Raw genomic sequence first — 18,778 nt, 5'->3', positions numbered from 1 at the left:
ACCTATCCATTGGCAACCTGCTTACTGATGTTCAGATCAGATTCCACCAAAGCCACTGGATCACTAGCCTTGATCCTGATATGGATGCAAGAGCTGATAACAGAAGTGGGGGTAGCTGCCCTCAACATAAAGGCTTCGAATGGCTAAGTATGTCACATCTTGGAACTCACTGAACTGAGGTAAACAGGTTAGGGGAAAACCCTCAAGTTGTTGGAACCGAAGTTAACAGAGAGGAAGGCAGCCATGATTAGAATATTGCGAAGAATAATAGTTCACCTGAGGATTGGGAGAGTTTTAGAAATCACCAAAGGGTAACCGAAAAGTTGAAAAAAAGGAAAAATAGAATGAGAGTAAACTAATTAGGAATATAAAAACAAATTGTAGAAACTTTTACACATATAAACAAAGGAGGAGAGTAGCTAAAGTAAATGTTATTCCCTTAGAGGAAGCCACAGAAGAAAATTTCATGGAAAACGAGAAAGTAGCAGAGACCTTTGACAAATATGTTGTGTCTGTCTTCATTATAGAGGACATAAATTACATACCAAAAATTGAGGCTAGCCAAGTGGCTCACAAGAGTGAGGAATATAAGGTAATTAACAACAGCAGAGGAAAAGTATAGGAGAATGTTAAGTGACTTAAAGCTGACAAAATCCCTGATACCTAATGGCCTACATCCTCGGGTCCTAAAAGAGGTAGCTGCAGAGATACTGGTTATGATTTTCTGAAATTCCCTAGATTCCAGAACGGTTCCAGTGGATTGGAAGTTAGCTAATGTTACACCACTGTTCAAGAAAGAAGGGAGAGAGAAAACAGGGAACTGGAGGTCACTTAATCTGACATCAGTTGTCAGGAAAATGCTGGAATTTATTATTAAGGAAGTCTTAACAGGCCACTCAGAAAATCATAAATCATGTGATCAGAAAAAGCCAACATGATTTTATGAAAGGGAATTCATGTTGGGTAGATAAAGGGGAGCCGGTAGGAGTAGTACACTTGGATTTCCAAAGGGAATTCAGTAAGTTGCCACACAAAACATTGATACATAAGATAGGGGCTCACAGAGTTGTGAATAATATATTAGCATGAATGAAGGATTGGCTAACAAACATGAAGCAGAGAGTAGGGATAAATGGGGCATTCTCAAGTTGTCAGCTGTAACTAGTGGAGTCCCACAAGGGTCAGTGCTGGGGCCTCAGCTATTTACAATCTATATTAATGACTTAGACAAAGATTCGAGAGTAATGTACTCAAATTTGGGGACTATACAAAGTTACGTTGGAACGCAAGTTGCGAGAAAGACATAGAGGCTACAGAGAATTACCAGCAGGCTAATTAAGTGGACAACAAGGTGACAAATGGAATATAACGTGGAAAATTGTGAGGTTTGGTAGTAAGAATGGAAAAGCAGAATATTTTTAAAAGGTGTGAAACTTCTTCTAAATGCTGATGTTTAGAGGGACTTGGTGTATTTGGACGATTGGGTATCATGTGATGAGTGGCTCACTTCCCAACTCCACAAAACCCCTCCATCATCTGTAAGACTCAGCTCAGGAGTGTGATGGAACACTCACCATTTGCATGGTTGGGTGCAGGTACATAAACACTCAAGAAGCTGAACATCATGATAGAACAAAGTGCTTGATTACTGCCCATGCCGCTGGACTCAGTATTGACCCTTTCCACCACCAGCAGACTGTGGCTTTCTCACCACAGCAGCATGTATGCAACAACTTCAATCTTTCATACTCCAGTACTGTGACTTCTACCACTGAGAAGGGAAAGAGCAAACAAGTCTCTGGACCATGACTGCAACTTGAACATATATCGTCATTATTCTTACTATTACTTATCTAACTTTTCCCAGTTCTGATGAAAGATCATTGGTCTGAAACGTTAACTCTGTTTCTCTCACCACAGATGCAGCCTGACCTGCTGAATGCTTCCAGAATGTTCTGTTTTTATTATTATAAATGTAGACTTGATAGCCCCACCCCAATCCTGAGAACAAATTAAAAAGGAAAACCAATGCAAAAGCAAAATACTGCTGAAGTAAAAACAGAAAATTCTGCAAATATTCCGTAGGTCAGGTAGTATCTGTGGATAGAGAAACAGTTAATGTTACAGGTTGATGATCTTTCATCAGAACTGAAACAAAGTTGGAGATGTACCAGGTTTTGAGCAAGTACAGAGGCAAGAAAGGATATGCTGAAAGGCAGGAGAGATCGGATGACAAAAGGAATGCTTGTGCAAAGCAAGAGGGGACAAGAAATGGGTCTGTAGGAGGTATAAATGGGCTTAGTGGAATCATCACCAACAGCTGCCATCTGACAAAAAAGGAGGCAGAGGTTTTGATCTGAAATTGTTGAACTCAGTGTTAAGTTCAGAAGGCTGTAAAGTGCCTAAACAAAAGATTAGGTATTATTCTTTAAGCTTCAATGGAACAATGTTGGAGGCCAATATCAGAGTGTGCGTGGGTTGGAGAATTAAAACAACAGATGACCAGGAGCTTGGGGTCACGCTTACAAACCGAATGGAGGTGTTACGCAAAGTGGTCACCTAATCTGTGTTTGGTCTCCCCAGTGTAGAGGAGACCACATTGTGAGCAGCAAATACAGTATACTAAATTGAAAGAAACACAAGTAAATTGCTTTTTCACCTGGAAGGTGTGTTTGGGGCCCTGGACATAGGTAAAGGACAGGATCTCCTGGATTTGCATGGGAATATGCTGTGGAGAATTAATCACTTTTGCTTCCAATTTTACCCCTTCTTTGTCCCTTAAGAGATCAATCTCTAACTCCTCCCTTCCTCAACTTCTCTGTCTCCATTTCTGGGTGTAGGCTATCCATATAAGCACACTGACTTCCAAAACTGCCTTGACTACACTTCCCATAAGGACTGTATCTATTCTTGCAAATTTTCTGTCTCTGTCGCATCTGTTTTGACGATGTCACCTTCCATACGATGTTTCCAATGTATCTCCCCTTTTCCTCAACTGCGAATTCCCCTCTACTGTGGTTAACAGGCTCCTTAACCTTGTCTATTCATTTCCTGTGCTTCTGCTCTCAACCATTCCCCATGCTCTCAGAACCATGAAACATGTCATCCATCGAGTGTCGAGTCTACATTTGCCCAATTTGGTCTCCTCTGAACAAGAGTTAAATTACAAAGAAAGACTACACAAACTAGGGATCTATTCCTTGGAATTTAAAAGCTTAAGGGAAGATTTGATCAAAACTTCATGATATTAAGGGGAACGGAAAGGTATACAGAGCAAAACTAATTCCACTGGTTGGGAAGACTAGAATAACGAGACACAGCCTAAAAGTTAAAGCCAGGCCTTTTGGGATTGGAAATTTCTACAAACAAAGGGAGGCAGAAGTTTGGAACTGTCTTTAGCCAAAAGCTTAAGATGCTATCTCAATTGTTAATTTTAAATCTGAACATGATAGAGTCTTGTTAACCAAACAAACCAAGGCATGTGGGGCAAAGGCAGATACATGGAGTTAGGTCACAGATCAGCAATGATCTGGTTGAATGGCAGAACAAACCCGAGAGGGCTAAAGGCCTATTCCAGTTCCAATGTTCCATGCCATGCACAACTCAGAGACAAGTGGGCCTGCTGCAGGGCTTCTAAAACTAACTAGAGGGAGGAGTACATTAGAAGTTCCGTGATTTGTTTCCCCCCACTTTTTATCATGTCATTTCAAATCTTTCCTCGAGCTGACTTCAATCAGTGTTGTTCAATAATGTTATAGCAAGGGAGCTTTGGTATGTGTGAATGAATGTTCCAGTTCAAAAAATCTCAGTCATGGATCTTCCATTTTGTGGTCCTTGACCCACCAACATTCATTCACGTCTCTAATAATATCAGCTTGTTCCTTTTTTCTTCTTTTGTAGTAACGATCCTCCCATTGAGGTCTTCACTAATGGTGTGCTTGTGGTGAGTTGTGCTTTTTCTGTAAGTTGCTTCATATAGCTCAAATCAGCACATATCTGTTCACTGGTTGGAAAAGATGGGAATTCGTACTAAACTAATGGGACTTAAAGATTGTACTAAATGCCTGAGGTTAGTTTATTCCCTTCTTTTTACCCACAGTTTCCTCTGGCTATGTGTTTTTATATATACATGTACAAGCCAACACATAATATTGATGTGTTCCAGGAACCTAGGCCAGGATTTTCTGGTGGTTTGGCGGGGGCGAGCCAATTAACGGCCAGTCAGCGTGAAACGCACGCTGCAGCGCTCATTGCTGCCAGGGTGAGGGCGGGAGGGGCGCGAACACTGAAGTTTGTAGGTGCGCACAGTAAAAGCTCTCTGAGGCTCAGAGCTGCCTCAGGGAGCTGAAGATTTTAATCAATAAAAATAAAGAATTTTAAAATAATGAAAACATATCCCCAAATGTGACTCTGCCACATGAGCAGGGACATGTAAAATATGCGTACAAAAAGTTTTTTTTTTAAATCACTGGACAAAACCTCATCCCGCCCATGGATGAGGTTTCACTAAAAGTGCAAAGGCTGCTTGGCCTTTTCCCCACCCGAACGGTTGGATGGGCAGTGAAAAATTCCAATCAATAAGTTGATTAAGGGCCTTAATAAGCCGCTTAATCGTGCCCAGGCTCTGCCATCTCCGTGTGCCCGCCGACCGAAATATCGCACGAGTGCGTGATGCCGTCAGGATGCTCGCCTGATACCATTGCGCGTCATTTTATGCTTGTTCAAGTCGGGCGCACGCCTGCCCAACGAGCCAAAAGTTCTGCCCCTAATGTTTTTGCCCCTTTCTCTAATTCAGTTGTACTAAAGGCAGATGTAGCACTCCAACTGATGACCAGGCTAAAACCTGCCACTCTTGTTATGTATGTCAGGTTGCAATGTTTAAAGGCATTTCCAGCCCTTCTGGTGTTTTGCAGAACACCGTGTAGCCCTCACAGTTGGTTTATTTTGGTGGTGAGGGGGGAAGCAATGACGTAGTGGTATCGTTGCTGGACTAGTAATCCAGAGACCCAGGGTCTGGGGTCCTGGGTTCGAATCCTGTCGCAGCAGATGGTAGAATTTGAATTCAATAAAAATCTGGAATTAAAAGTCTACCGATGACCATGAAACCATTGTCAATTGTCGTAAAAACCCATCTGGTTCACTAATGCCCCTTTGAGAAGGAAACCTGCCATCCTTACCTTACCACACCTACGTGTGACTCCAAACCCACAGTAATGTGGTTGACCCTTAAATGCCCCCTGAAATGGCCTAGGAAGCCACTCAGTTGTATCAAACCGCTACAAAGCCTTAAAAAAGCAATGAAACCAGACGGACCACCCGGCATTGACCTAGGCACCAGAAATGACAATGGCTAACTCAGCCCTGTCGACCCTACAAAATCCTCCTTACTAACATCTGGGGGCTAGTGCCAAAATTGGGAGAGCTGTCTCACAGACTAGTCAAGCAACAGCCTGATATAGTCATCCTCACAGAATCATAGCTTCTCCTTAGACAGCACCTCCCAATGACCACTATCACCTGGAAGGACAAGGGCAGCAGATAGATGGGAACACCACCACCTGCAAGTTCCCCTCCAAGTTACTCACCATCCTGACTTGGAAATATATCACTGTTCCTTCACTGTCACTGGGTCAAAATCCTGGAATTCCCTTCTTAACAGCACTGTGGGTGTGCCTACACCACATGGACTGCAGCGGTTCAAGAAGGCAGTTCGCCACCACCTTCTCAAGGGCAACTAAAGATGGGCAATAAATGCTGGCCCAGCCAGCAAAGCTTTCATTCTGTGAATTAATTTTTAAAAATGGTATGAAGATGAACTTGGAGGTTAGTGTACCTTTGTATATATTTGGCCAGCATTTATAGCCCACCCCTAAATACCCTTGAACCAAGTGGTTTGCTAGGCCATTTTGGAGGGCAGTTAAGAGTCAACCATCGTCAACATTTCTGTGAGTGTAGAGTCACTTGTAGGCTAGACCAGGTAAGGACGGCAGATTTCTTTCCCTCAAGGGGCATCAGTGAACCAGATGGGATTTTATGACTGATAGTCGCTGATAGTTTCATGGTCACTATTATCAAGAGTAACTTTCAATTCCAGATTTTTTATTAATCCATTGAATTTATTAATTAATTGAATTCAAATTCTACCAGCTGCCGTGGTGGGATTTGAATCCTTCTCCCCAGGGTATTAGCCTTGGCTTCTGGATCACTAGTCCAGTGATGTTACCACTATGCCATCGTTTCCCCATTTAAATGGGAAAACAGAAAGTCATGGGGGAGATTTTCTCCCCGTCGGGCAGGCCAGTCTGGAGCGGGTGCAGAGCCGATCATTTTACGTGGACGGGCCAATTAAGGCCCATCCAGTGTGACGTGCGCCCGGTAGTGCTGAGCGCTACCTGTGCGGGCGGGGAAGGAGGGAGAGTTGGGGCCTGCACTCTTTCACGCAGGTGCGAAAAAGAGCGCAGAAATCTCCCTGAGGCATGGAGCTGCCTCAGGGAGATTAATTTCAGAATGTGAATTTTTAATGAAGAGGGTAAAAAATAATTTACACGTCCCCTCTTGTGACAGCGTCACATGAGCTGAGACATGTTTATGAAATTTATGAAAAATATTTATTAATTTAATAAATCCTTCATGAAACCTCATCCCGCCCATGGATGAGGTTTCATGAAAAATGCGAAGGCCGCCTGGGCTCTTTGCCTGCCCACCAACCTTAAGGTTGGATGGGCAGCCCTGTCAATTTGCTTAATTGTTTTACTAACGGCCTTAACAGGCCTTTGACAGTTCGGCGGGCGCGCATCGGAGTCGGCTGCGCGCCCACCGAACAAAGGGTCAGAATGACGGGCGGTGATGCCGGGACACACACCTGCCGTCATCACACGTCATTTTACCCGTCGGTATGCGGGGCCTGCCCCAGGACGCCAAACAGAAGATTCTGCCCATGGAAGTCAATCATCTCCACAAAACAAGTTCTGCATTAGTAAAAGTACATTTGATATGCTTCAAGGACCAGGTCACTTTAATATTGTGAGAGCACTTTTTCAAACTAGCTGCCTCACACCATTGGGCTCACTTATTAATCCTAGAGCATTAGAATATTGATAGCAGTTCACGTTGTGCAAACAAGTATCTTAAGAAATAATGAACCAGAACAGTTGTTCTTCAAATATAATTAGTTGCAAATGTTACCTAAATACCAAATCCAGATTCCTCCATGAATTTATTACTCATAAAGCTGCTACTGTTATATTGAAAGACTATCTATACTGCTCCCTTCAAGAGATCATTTATTAAAATCACTGATCAACTTTAATTCCCTTTAATCCACTTCCAGACTCTTCGGCAGAATATTGAGCTCGGTGGGCGGACACACTTCCAACCCGGCCGAGTGTAAAATGATGTGCGATGACATCGGGCGAGCGTCCCGCAATATTTTGTTTGGCGGGCGCGCCCCGGAGTCGGCAGCACAGCCGCCAACAATTAAAAGGCCTATTAAGGCCACTAAAAAGGTAATTGATTTCAAATTTATGCTGCCCATCCAACCTAACGGTTGGCAGGCAGGCAAAAACACCAAGTGGCCTTTGCATTTTTTAGGAAACCCCATCCATGGGCGGGATGAGGTTTCCTAAAGCAAATAAAAATAAAATAAAAATTTCAACACTTGAATTAGAAACATGTCCCTGCTCATGCGACAGAGTCACATGAGGGGGCATGTTTTATGACAACTTTATTTTCTTCACTGCTTTTTTTAAACAGCGCTTTATTGAAGCGTTCTTTCACGCGCACGCGCGAAGTTCGTGCTAGGCTCGCTCTCAGTCTTCCCCCTGCCTACACAGGCAGCGCTGCCGCTCACGTTCAACACTGGGCAGGCCTGAATTGGCCCACCTGCGTAAAATTGCAGTGCAGTGCTGATTGTGGACGGCGGATGGCTTCCTGACCGCCCCCCCACCCCCGCAAAGGGCAAAATTCTGCCCCTTATTTACTCCACCATGAACCTCCAGCAACTCAGTTTTGACTTTCCATGAATCTTTTTCACAGCTGTGAACCAACTTCTATCTATCCTCCAAGGTCCCTGTTTTTACTTAAGATCCTCACATTCCTTTGTCCCACTCTCAATTGTCCTTTGCTCCCCTTACCCCCAAAAGAAAACTTCCAGCCAAATTAATGTAACTTCTGGTGTGAGGAGTGTGATTCAAAGATATTTGAAACTTCTTACTTTCATCACTAGCTAAAAGTAATCGCCACAAGAAGCCCTCAGTCCTGAGTAATCCCTTCAATGAGCTTCAGTTGAATCATGGTTGCTAGTTGATATGTTTTCATGGATTGCGGTTCCCTGAAGTTATAATTCAGAGTCAGTGGCTTAATGTGTACAGCATTGGTTGAACTTTCCATGCAACTGCACATGATTCAGGTGGCCAGTCTATGATGAAAATGACAGTAATTCCTGGCATTAATAGGGGCAAAAAGGCAAGAATGAAGTGAAATTATACCTAATAATCTTATTGGTAACCCAGTACCTGTAGTCCAATGCCTGTGCAGTTGATAACTCCTGCTTAGCTTGATACTGAGCTAATTTGTTTTCTGTTCCTCCATTGACTAGGCTCAACCCTGTACGTGTGTGGAAGCCAAGGTGAAGAAGGTCAACAATCTCCAGGTGTTAGGAACAGGCAAGTGCTGTATCACAGGGGTGTTTTAGGATTGTGTTTTCCCCTATAGGTTTATATGTTACTTCTCAAAACAATAAACAAGTATTTATTGATGAGATCTACAGTAAATTAATCAGATACTGAAAACTATTATTTGACAATTATTATTGTTAAGCACAGGGGAGAGAGGCAAACTGAACTTTATTTTCTCTCCATCTGTCCATAAGCAGAGGTGTTTTACTTTTTGAAATAGCTTGTGGCATGTTTCTCCAAACCCTCTGTTTGTGAAGTCAATTTTAAAGTGACTCACGGCAAACTCCCTTTGGGGTTAAATCAGAAGTATGGTTTATTTTTACGTTCAAACCCAGGGGATGGCCATTGCAACTATGTACATACACACAAGCACACAAGAAGCAGATAGGAGAGAAAGATTTTACTACTAGGAATAACTTAGCAAAAAAAGGAATATTAATCCATATGAATGTTAGAGTCCAGAATGCCAGAGTTCAGTAAAGGTTCCTTCATGTAGAAGGTAAAATTCAGGTGGGTTCAGCTAGCTGAAAGCAGGAGTTGCCGAATTCCTTCCAAGATGGTGCTGGTATACAGTGACTTGCTCCATTCTACAGGTGATGACAGAAATCTTCCAGAGAACCAGATTTCGAGGAGGTTTAGATGAGGCAGGCTTTGTTGTCAGCCGAGAGTCCTGCTTTGGTGTTGACAGGCTGGATGTTAACAGCAGACTGCCCTGGGAGTCCAGGTATGTGACATTATAACTTTCCAAAGGCCAAAGGAGCTTGGGTCATGTGGTGTTGCCCATTGATGAGTCAGTTTCAGGTTAACAATCAATTTCTATGTCTTTGGTCCAAATCCATTGTTCACCTATGGAGATAGATGGTGGCTATCAGTGCCTTCTCAGGTATAATGAGTTTCGATGGCTCTCTCTCTTTGTTATTAGTCAAGGCTGGGGAGACAGTTTGTAGTTCCCTTGTTTCATTGATTGTAATGGGTCCACACAATGATAGACTCCATAAGGATAAGGGTTGAGCTTTGTCCTGTAATTACTGTTGGAAGTTTCCAGAATTGTAGCCAACTTGCAAATCGTGTGACCTGTAGCAGCCATGTTTTTGGTCCAGCAAAGTCCGTTAAATAAATAGAAAGTAAGGTTTGATTTGAACAGTTTATGATCTCTTTCATACCTTATGGACATGACAGTTACACTTGGCAGCACTTTAAGCGATACTTCGCAGGTTCGCTGGGAAATTCAAGCACATTACAGCTCTTGAGGCTCTTAGCCCTGCTTTCTAAGCCACTTATTTGCATTCTGTTACATGAGAATTCACGTTTTTACATAACCTAATCCACGCTTATTGTTAAACACTGATTTGATTGTCCTGTTCTTGGCAGGGTAAAGATCAGACTCCCTTTTTCTCAGTCAGGTACCTTTAGAAAGCTGGAGCTAATAAAGTTTCCTTGACATTTCCCATCAGCTAAAGACTATTTCGGCCTGGTACTTATTTTATTTCCTTTTGTACTTGCTGACCTGTATTGGTTCACAGTCTGGCAACACCTTGATATAAAAATTCTCATCCTTGTTTTCATCCCCTCCACCCATTGCCTCACCCCTCCCTATCTCTGTAAACTTCTCCAGTCCTACAAGCCTCAGAGTTGCTCCAATTTTGCTCTTTAACAGGCAAAAAATCAACGTTAATAAAGAGGTAAATTTCAATAACTTTCCTTACAGTAGTGGAGGAGAAAAATAAAGGCTGAAAATTCAGTTTGTTACGTTATTTTGTCTTTCCCCTTTCAACTGATGAAATAGATGCGTCCTGTGATAAGCTCTATGGGTACTGGCAGCCATCTCAACCAAATGACCATTCTTCATGTGTGAAGAGCTGAAGAGCAGCTCTGCTAGCCTAGCCTTTTTCTCATCACTACACACCAGCAGGATAAACGACAATCGGGAGTAGGCACCTTAGCATATTATTTTTCCCCTTCTTTAACCCAGGAATCGTCAGGGCAATTGGAATATTCCCAACACTGCTTCAGGACTGGGAATCAAACCTGAGATCTTGTGTCCGTATGACTTAGTTGCAGAATTAGGCTTTGTTTTCACTCAATAGACAACTTGGAGAGATTCTTCTTTTGTGTGGCGGTTTGAAAGCAACATTATACAAGCATAGAATTGTACAGCATAAAAGGAGGCCATTCAGCCCATTTATTTCTGTGCCAGTTCTTTGAAAGAACTCTCCAATTAGTCCCATTCCCCTGCTCTTTCCCCATAACCCTGCAATTTTTTTCCTTTTCAGGTAAATATCCAATTTGTTTTTGAAATACACGATTGAGTCTGTTTCCACCTGTTTTTCAGGTGGCGCATGTCAGATCATAACAGCACACCACATAAACAAATTTCTCCTCACCAGCCCCTCCATTCCTGGTTCTTTTGTCAATTACCTTAAATCTGTGCCTTTGAACCCTCCTGCCATGGGTGATCGTTTCCCCTTATTTAATCTATTAAAACCTTTCATTGTTTTGAACGCCTCTATTAAATTTCCCCTTAACTTCTCTGTTCTAGGAAGAACACTGTGAATCACATCACCAGCTTCCCTAGTCTCTCCACATAACAGAAGTCCCTCATCCCTGTATCATTCTATTAAACCTTCAGTGCACCCTCTCCAAGGCCTTGATATCCTTTGACATTAAACGTCGATGTCCGAGTTTGTCATCCACTCCATGGAATCTGGTGATACAGAGTGATGGAAGCTACTTTACCAGCAAAGGATCTTAGCCACCAGTAGTGTATTAAGGATGCTCCAAAATCGCAAATCAGGATATTCTTCATCTTCCATTTATATCGTAGGTGGGAGCACCACTAGTGAAGTTCTATTGTGATTCACAGTGACATACATCTAAAGTGGCATGATGAAGCTGAGTGATTAATATTATATAATTGATATTACAGAGGTAAGCAGTTTCTCAGGATTCAGGCGAAACCACAGTCCTGGTTTCTCGCATCCTCCCCTTCTTGACTTTAGATAAGAGTTCTGAGTTTTTGAGAGTTTGACGAGTAACTGGAATAAGTTGGTGGCCCTAGATGGCATTTTGGGAGCTTCTAGAAATCTTAATTAACAGGCAGGTCTGAGTTTGTTACGGCTTGGTTGTATCCTCTGATTATTGCTGCTCCTCTTTTGGGAGGTGGTGTGAAGATATGCAGTCAGATTGTCCATGCTTGTTTCAAAACTCTTGTGATAATTCTTATAACTGTTTTCAGTTCCATGCCAATGAGATTGGTATGTGCACTTCATGTCCATGTGTGGTGTGCAATATTCAGTTACTGAGAAAGGTAGCTGTTGATAGGGTCTGGTGTTAGATAATTTGCGGATTAAGTTGATCCTAGTCTTCATCTCTGCTGCATTTTCTGTCAGATATTGATAATATGTAAGATTAGGTTCCAAAACCATTCCACAGTTATCTGGGAAGTTGTGCCTAGGTTTAGTACCACTGAGATTCTTTGATTCATTGCCTGCCAGTTGTTTACATGATGAGCAGAGGCAAGCAGTTTCTCAGGATTCAGACAAAACTACCACATATAACAGTGGATTCCAGTTGGCAAGAGTTTTCACTTGGATGACTATCAACAGGCCATCTACATATTCAAATATCTTGGACTGGGCCAGTGGAAAATCACATATCTTAACGTTAAAATGTGCTAGTACCAAGACTGATCCCTGCAGGGAACTTATTATTCAGTCTTTGAAGCCTGCTAATCTGCCGCATGAAATGTACGTCGAACTTGTGGTTGGTGAGCATGTCTGTTACTTGGTGCAATGTTTGGTTTACAGTATACGACTCCAGACACTTTCAGCAGTGGACTCCCAATATATCAGATTACAGCAAACTTAAACTGTACACATGTCCACTGTTGTTTTGCGCTTAAACAGGCTTCATTGTGGATTGTGAGCTCAAGTTTAAGTCTGTACTTATGTTGCTCCTTTGGAATTTAATCCTCAAAGTGTTATCACTCACTGGAGTAAAATCCTCACCAGGAGCTTGAACATGACACACAGCAGTGATATTGCTGGTAGTTTTTCAGATAGGCGGCTGCATTCACCAATTTCAAGATTGCAATGACTTTATGTGTTGACATAACCTTGAGCATCTGGCCAAAGGCTTGTATATTGTAAAGCATGCCAGACAGTTATGAACATATTGTCCTCGGTTCCTCAGGAATTCCAGGAAGATGCTGCCTGAGTTTGCAGTCTTTCTAGATTTGATAAGTGCCAGAACTTTGTCTGCTTCTCTGTTGAAGGGCCTTGATAAATATGAAATTGGTAGATAATAGGAAAGGGAGCAGAGCAGCTCTTTGTTAATATAAAAGTAAAATACCGCGGATGCTGGAAATCCGAAATAAAAACAAAATTTGCTGCAAAAACTCAGCAGGTCATCTGTGGAGAGAGAAACAGAGTTAACGTTTCGAGTCTGTATGACTCTTCTTCAGAACTTGAGGTAGAGCGTAAGGGTATGAAACTGAGTCCTTTGCTGAGTACTGAACGTTCAGCATCAGAGAGGAGAAGGTCAGGGGGTATGGTGAATACACGGCCGGGCTGGGATTAGAAGACAGGATGGGGTCAGAGGGACGGGAAGGGGTGGAGGGTCCTGGATGAGCATTGGTATCAATGAGTTGTTGGAGCTTGCGTTCCTTAGCACCTGAAAGAAAGAGACAAAGTTTCTTGTTAAGCCGTTAGATGAGACGAAGAATGAAATGAAACTGGGGTCAAGAACAACTTTGAGATAGGGTGAGTCGGTGCTGCTGGAGAGATTGAGTGTGTTCATATGGCGGCGCATGGCACTGAGCGTGGATCTCAGGATGCGGCGAGAACAGCAGTCCAAGGAGCATTGTATGCCCTGGAGATACCTGTAATCCTGGGTGGATTCGAAACATGAGGGATGGAACTTCAGTTGGAATCCACGTAGGGTAAGTTGGAGAAGGAGACAGTCAATGAGGAAGGAAATATGGCTGTGAAAACGAGTTTTAGTAAACACCTTGTCAAACACCAGGAGGGAAATGGAAAGCAATGAAGGTGAACAGGGCAAAAGAGACGATCCTGTTGGAGAGAAGAGCAGTACTTCTTCAAGGTAGGCATTCCTGGAAGAGAAGTGGCAGTCAATTAAACACTAAGGTAAAAGCAAAATACTGCTGGAAATCTGAAACAAAAACAAAAATTGCTGGAAAAACTCAGCAGGCCTGACAGCATCTGTGGAGAGAAAGACAGAGTTAACGTTTCGAGTCCGTATGACTCTTTTTCAGCTCTTGTTAATGTTCTTTTCTTGGTGGTGATCTGCATTGATCTTGGAATTCAGTATTTGGTTGGTTGGCAATGGAGCCAATTTGGGAGAGGCTAGCACATTAAGGTTACAGAGAACTCTCCAGGTTTTGCTGCTCAAGTGGGTCAAATCTAGGGTCTGCCTGTTGTCCCTCACTTCCTTCTAGCTGAATTTAATGACTCCGAGTGTAGTTGCAGCAGCAGTTACCTGTTGTCCTGTATTGTCATATAATTGCCTAACTAGATTGATCAGCTAGGAGTGTAGACTTTCCTGTACCCGCGAGGAATGTTCTTTTCATGGCCGCTTGAAGGAGGTTGATAAACCTGTCTTAGCCTGTTGCATTCACAGGTATTCCCTAATTGCAGTCAACCTTCATAAAGTTCCAACTTGGCTTTAGTTGTGATGTGATAAGAGGTTCTTGAAGGCTAATTGGACAGTTTTGGGTATGCAGAAAGACATCAAGAATGGTTTGTTCTATCACTAGGAGTTGTACATTTCAGTTACAGTTTGCAAAGCACAAACCTAGGAGTAGCCTGGAGAATGATGAAGAGCAGAAGACAGCAGATAGCAGGAACAGCTCCGACAAGAGGGAGGAGCTGAAAGGTAATGCACAGGAGGCCATATCCACAGCAGTTCCAACAGAACACTTTTCCTATTTGAGGAGCAATGTCCTCAAGGAAGTTGTCACTGAGCTACATCAACTGCTGCTGCCACAACTCTGAGCTCAAACCAGGACATGGACAGCACTGCCTGTGGCTGTCAAGGTCACTGTAGCCCTTACATTTTATGCCATGGGCTTTTTTCAGGCTGCAACAATTGACATCAGCAACATCTCTCAATTCAAAGTGTACCAATGTATCAAGGACCCCATTGAGGCTTCTCTACGCCAGGAGAAACACTTACAACAACAAGTTGTATTTAGATGATGTCTTTAGCATAGTACTTCACAGAAGTGTTATCAAACAAAATCTGACACCGAACCACATGAAGAGATACTGGGGAGGTGTCCAAAAAGAGGTAAGTTTTAAGGAGCATCTTAAAGGAGAATAAAGAGGTGGAGCAGTTTAGGGAAGGAATTGCAGATCTCAGGACCTAAGCAGCTGAGACGCGCTGCTTACAGCGTTTTCCCTTTGTGCACTCGTTTTTGGCCACAAAATTCATTGTTTTCAACCGTGTCCTTTCTCTTTACTCTCACGATCCAGAGACATTAGGTTATTAATATTTTTCATTAAATGCCTATGAAAGCATCATGGCCTAGAAATCTGAGCACACCGAGTTATGAGCATGCAGGGGCCAGAGGAGGCACCTCTCGCAGAATTGAAGATGAGGCTGTTTCTGGTGTTGTGACAGCCCTCAGGTAAGTGAGGAAGGGTGAGTGATTGAGTAGAGAGCTTGCAGTGGGTAGGGGGGGAAAGGGGTGCATTGGGGATTCTTTTCCAAAAATATACTTTATTCATAAAGTTTGTAAAGGTACATTGCATAACAATCCAAATTTGTCATTACATAAAGTGCAAAAGAGATCAGTTTCTTTCATTATAGTATGTGGCACTCTTGTGATGCCTTTAATACACTTAAAATTATAGGTTACATTTACAATTTACATTACATGGCAAACATTCTGGGTTTTACATGGATTCTATCCAACCGCTTGGTGTACTATGGCCAAAGGGCCTTAGACAGTGGCCTTTTGAGGCCCTTTTGAGCCTTTGTGGTAGCTGCACCAAGTTTTAAAGCATCCCTCAGCACATAGTCCTGAACCATGGTGTGTCTGCAGCACTCAGTCATCAACAGCTCTTTGCACTGGAGCTGACCTAGCAAGACCAAGGAGCATCTTTCACTGAGTTGATGACTCCGGCAGCATTTGATGTTTATTTGCGCTGTGTATCCCTGGGAACAGCCCATAGGGCACGGAATTCTGCATTACAGAACTGCCTGGGGTGAACCTCGATAAAAATCACTGCATCTCTTTCCAGACCTGCTTTGCAAAGGCATGTTCCAGAAAGAGATGAGGAACAGTCTCTTCCCCAGCACAGCTGCTTCAAGGGCAGTGTCTGGAGGCAGTGAGACTCCGGGCTTGCAGGAAGGATCTGATGGGGAGGGCTCTGCTCACCAACAGCCAAGCTATGTCTTGGTGCTTGTTTGAAAGTTCTGATGATGAGGCATTCTGCCAAATGACTTTGACAGCCTGTGCAGGGAAACTATCTCCTTTTTCTGCTGGACCTCGAAGATGTTACATGCAAACCACTGCCTGATGGACTTGTGGCCAAGGGTGTTTTCCTCTGAAACTATTCCACAAGGGGCAGATGGTACAGCACTGTCCAACTGAATAGAGCATTCTGTGGCAGCATGAAGGGTCCACCCTTCGCAACACCGGGGGCAGATAGAACCTCAGCACCTAGTGACACTTAGTGCTTGCATACCAAGGACCTACACATAGCAATCTCTAAGAAGGTCATCAGTGCCCCCTGTTTGCGTTCACTCTGGGAAGTGAGAGTCCACTGAGCAGTGATGACACTGCAAAAATTTACTTGAAGCAGTCGTCGCCACATAAATGAGAAATTACAGCGGCCAGTGAGATGAGGACATGTTTGGGGGTGTCTTCCTCCTGTCCAGGTCTTGTCCTTTGGTACTGCCGCTGAGGAGACACAACTGCCGCTAATCCCCCAAAGCTGCTGAGCTGCCCTCACACAATAGTGTTTTCTGAGGAGGAAGGGTCACAAGCAATTTAATCACACATTTCCATTAAAGATTTTCACACATCTCCCTGACATCACACAAGGGTTGACATCACATAAATGTGAATCTCACAGGGGAACACCTTCACTGAGTGGGAGATGGCTAAACCTCGAAATAAGAGGATTCAAATGTACATAATCACAACACCTTCAGTTGACCAAGCCATTCACATGAACACCAAATGTATTTTTAAAACTGCAATATTTTTACAGTGGTTGCACACCTGTAACCAAAATGTGAGTTCAGTACTTCTTTACTTTCATAACCCTACCACTACGTCTGGGTGCAGCCCTGACATCCGCAGCAGAGCCTGTTGACTACTACGTCTTATTGTCTGTGATGATCTTGGCAGACTCCTCTGGTGACCCAAAACCTGTTTCTTTTTTACACATGTTGGAGATTAATGTATACTGAGTCAGTATTCGCTGGTGCAATTTGCTGTGAATGCCATTTTCACTGATTAGGTCATATTGCACGTACTGTGAAATTTGTTACTTTGGCGCAACAATGGAATCAACATTGTTCTTCGCCTCTAGGACTTACTTGAACCCACTCCAACTGATAAGTTTGCACTGATTGAGCGTAGTTCCTACCAGATGTGACCCTAGGACATAAAACCACCCCAAATTTGCAAATGTTAGTAAATAGATCAATTGGGCTCATCAGCCTGAGGAGCTGGAGTGGATGGGATCAGAGGGAGAGGGGATCGGAGCGGCTAGACACCCTTGGACATCGCATGAGTGGAGGCCCATGGGGTGTCATGCTGATGCTCATCCTCCCTGTGGGTGCCCAAGGGCCTCTCCCTGACTCCAAGAGGAGAAGGGGCACCTGGAGGAAGATCAGGGTGCCTCGTTTCCCCTCTCGCCTAGACATTGCTGGTGCCCACCAGTGCATGTGGCCATGGAGTCCAGGGCCAAGCGCAAAACCTGCTAGACCAAGGTCTGTTTGGTGGTCACCATCCTTCCCACGGTGACTTTGAGGCACTTGCATGTCGGAGCCATAGCATCAGTCAGAACATGAACGAATTCCTCCATCCTTCACTCTAGTCTGCTGAGTGACCGCCGAATCTCTGCCTGATGTTCTGCTGTCTATTGTTGCATCACCAACATTGAGTTGGCGGCCGCTCTCAGAGGCTCATCACCTGACATGGACTGAATGGGCGACTGGACTCCAGCAGCCCTCCGTTTGCTGGAGACTTGGGCTGTCCCTGCCTTTGAGTGCTGCGACTGCTGCGTGGACGTGCCAGTGTGGTGTTCTCCAGTAGGTGAGCCCAAGCCTAATATGGAACTATACCCCATCGAGGTGTGTGCCGCTGCGTTGGTGGAGGGTGTAGGTGAGCACGGTGGTAGTTCTTCCTCAGCTTCCTCATCCAATGTGGTCTGGGGGCTGGGACTTATGTGGGTCTCAATTTGCTGGCGCTTATAAGAAAGAGAAGAGAGTGTTAGTTGATGAGCATGCGGATTACAAAATTGCATGTCACTCACTGTGAGTGTCAGGATGTGATGAACTGATGGAGGTGTGATCCGTACTAGGTTACTGAGACACTCCGATCTCCCCTTCCCCCACAGGAGCGATCCCTGTCACCCCCAGCGATCTCGGCGGCATCCTCCTCAAATTCCGTGATGGCAATTATGTCGGCTGTCCTTCCCTCAGTCTGTAATCTTTCCTGTCTGTTGTGGGCAAGCTTGCCCTGGATGAAGACAAAAGGAGGAATATGATGAGAAGAGCACAGGTTCGGAAACATGCATGTCCCCTATGAGTGGTGAGCCTTCCCCAAAAAGGGCTGAGGATGGAGTGTGAGCAGCATGATAGATGAGATGGTGGTGATGTGAAAGTTTCCATGAGACAACCAGTGCTGATGCATGTCCCCTGTTAATGGTTGTGTGAGATCCCTAAAAAGAGTGGCCCTTTGAGTACATGATGCCATGATGAGAGATTGATATTGGAGGATGACATGGTAGGGTTGAGCATAAAGGAACAAATAATTGGAGCTTGTCAGGAAAGCATGGCGATAATCATGGGAGATTTTAATTTACATATTATCTGGAAAAGTCAAATGGGCAAAGATATCTTAGATG

General features: G+C 43.8%; 1 protein-coding gene across 1 annotated transcript in view; it reads left to right on the top strand.

The window, feature by feature from the left end:
• Positions 1-18,778, top strand: part of LOC144693409 (cytosolic phospholipase A2 zeta-like) — a 139,331-nt gene that overhangs the window by 18,999 nt on the left and 101,554 nt on the right. The gene's annotated exons all lie outside the window — the stretch shown is intronic.

The sequence above is a fragment of the Cetorhinus maximus genome, chromosome 18 (genome assembly GCF_964194155.1).
Source record: "Cetorhinus maximus chromosome 18, sCetMax3.hap1.1, whole genome shotgun sequence".
Lineage (NCBI taxonomy): Eukaryota > Metazoa > Chordata > Chondrichthyes > Lamniformes > Cetorhinidae > Cetorhinus > Cetorhinus maximus.
This window is presented reverse-complemented; position numbering and strand designations above follow the sequence as displayed.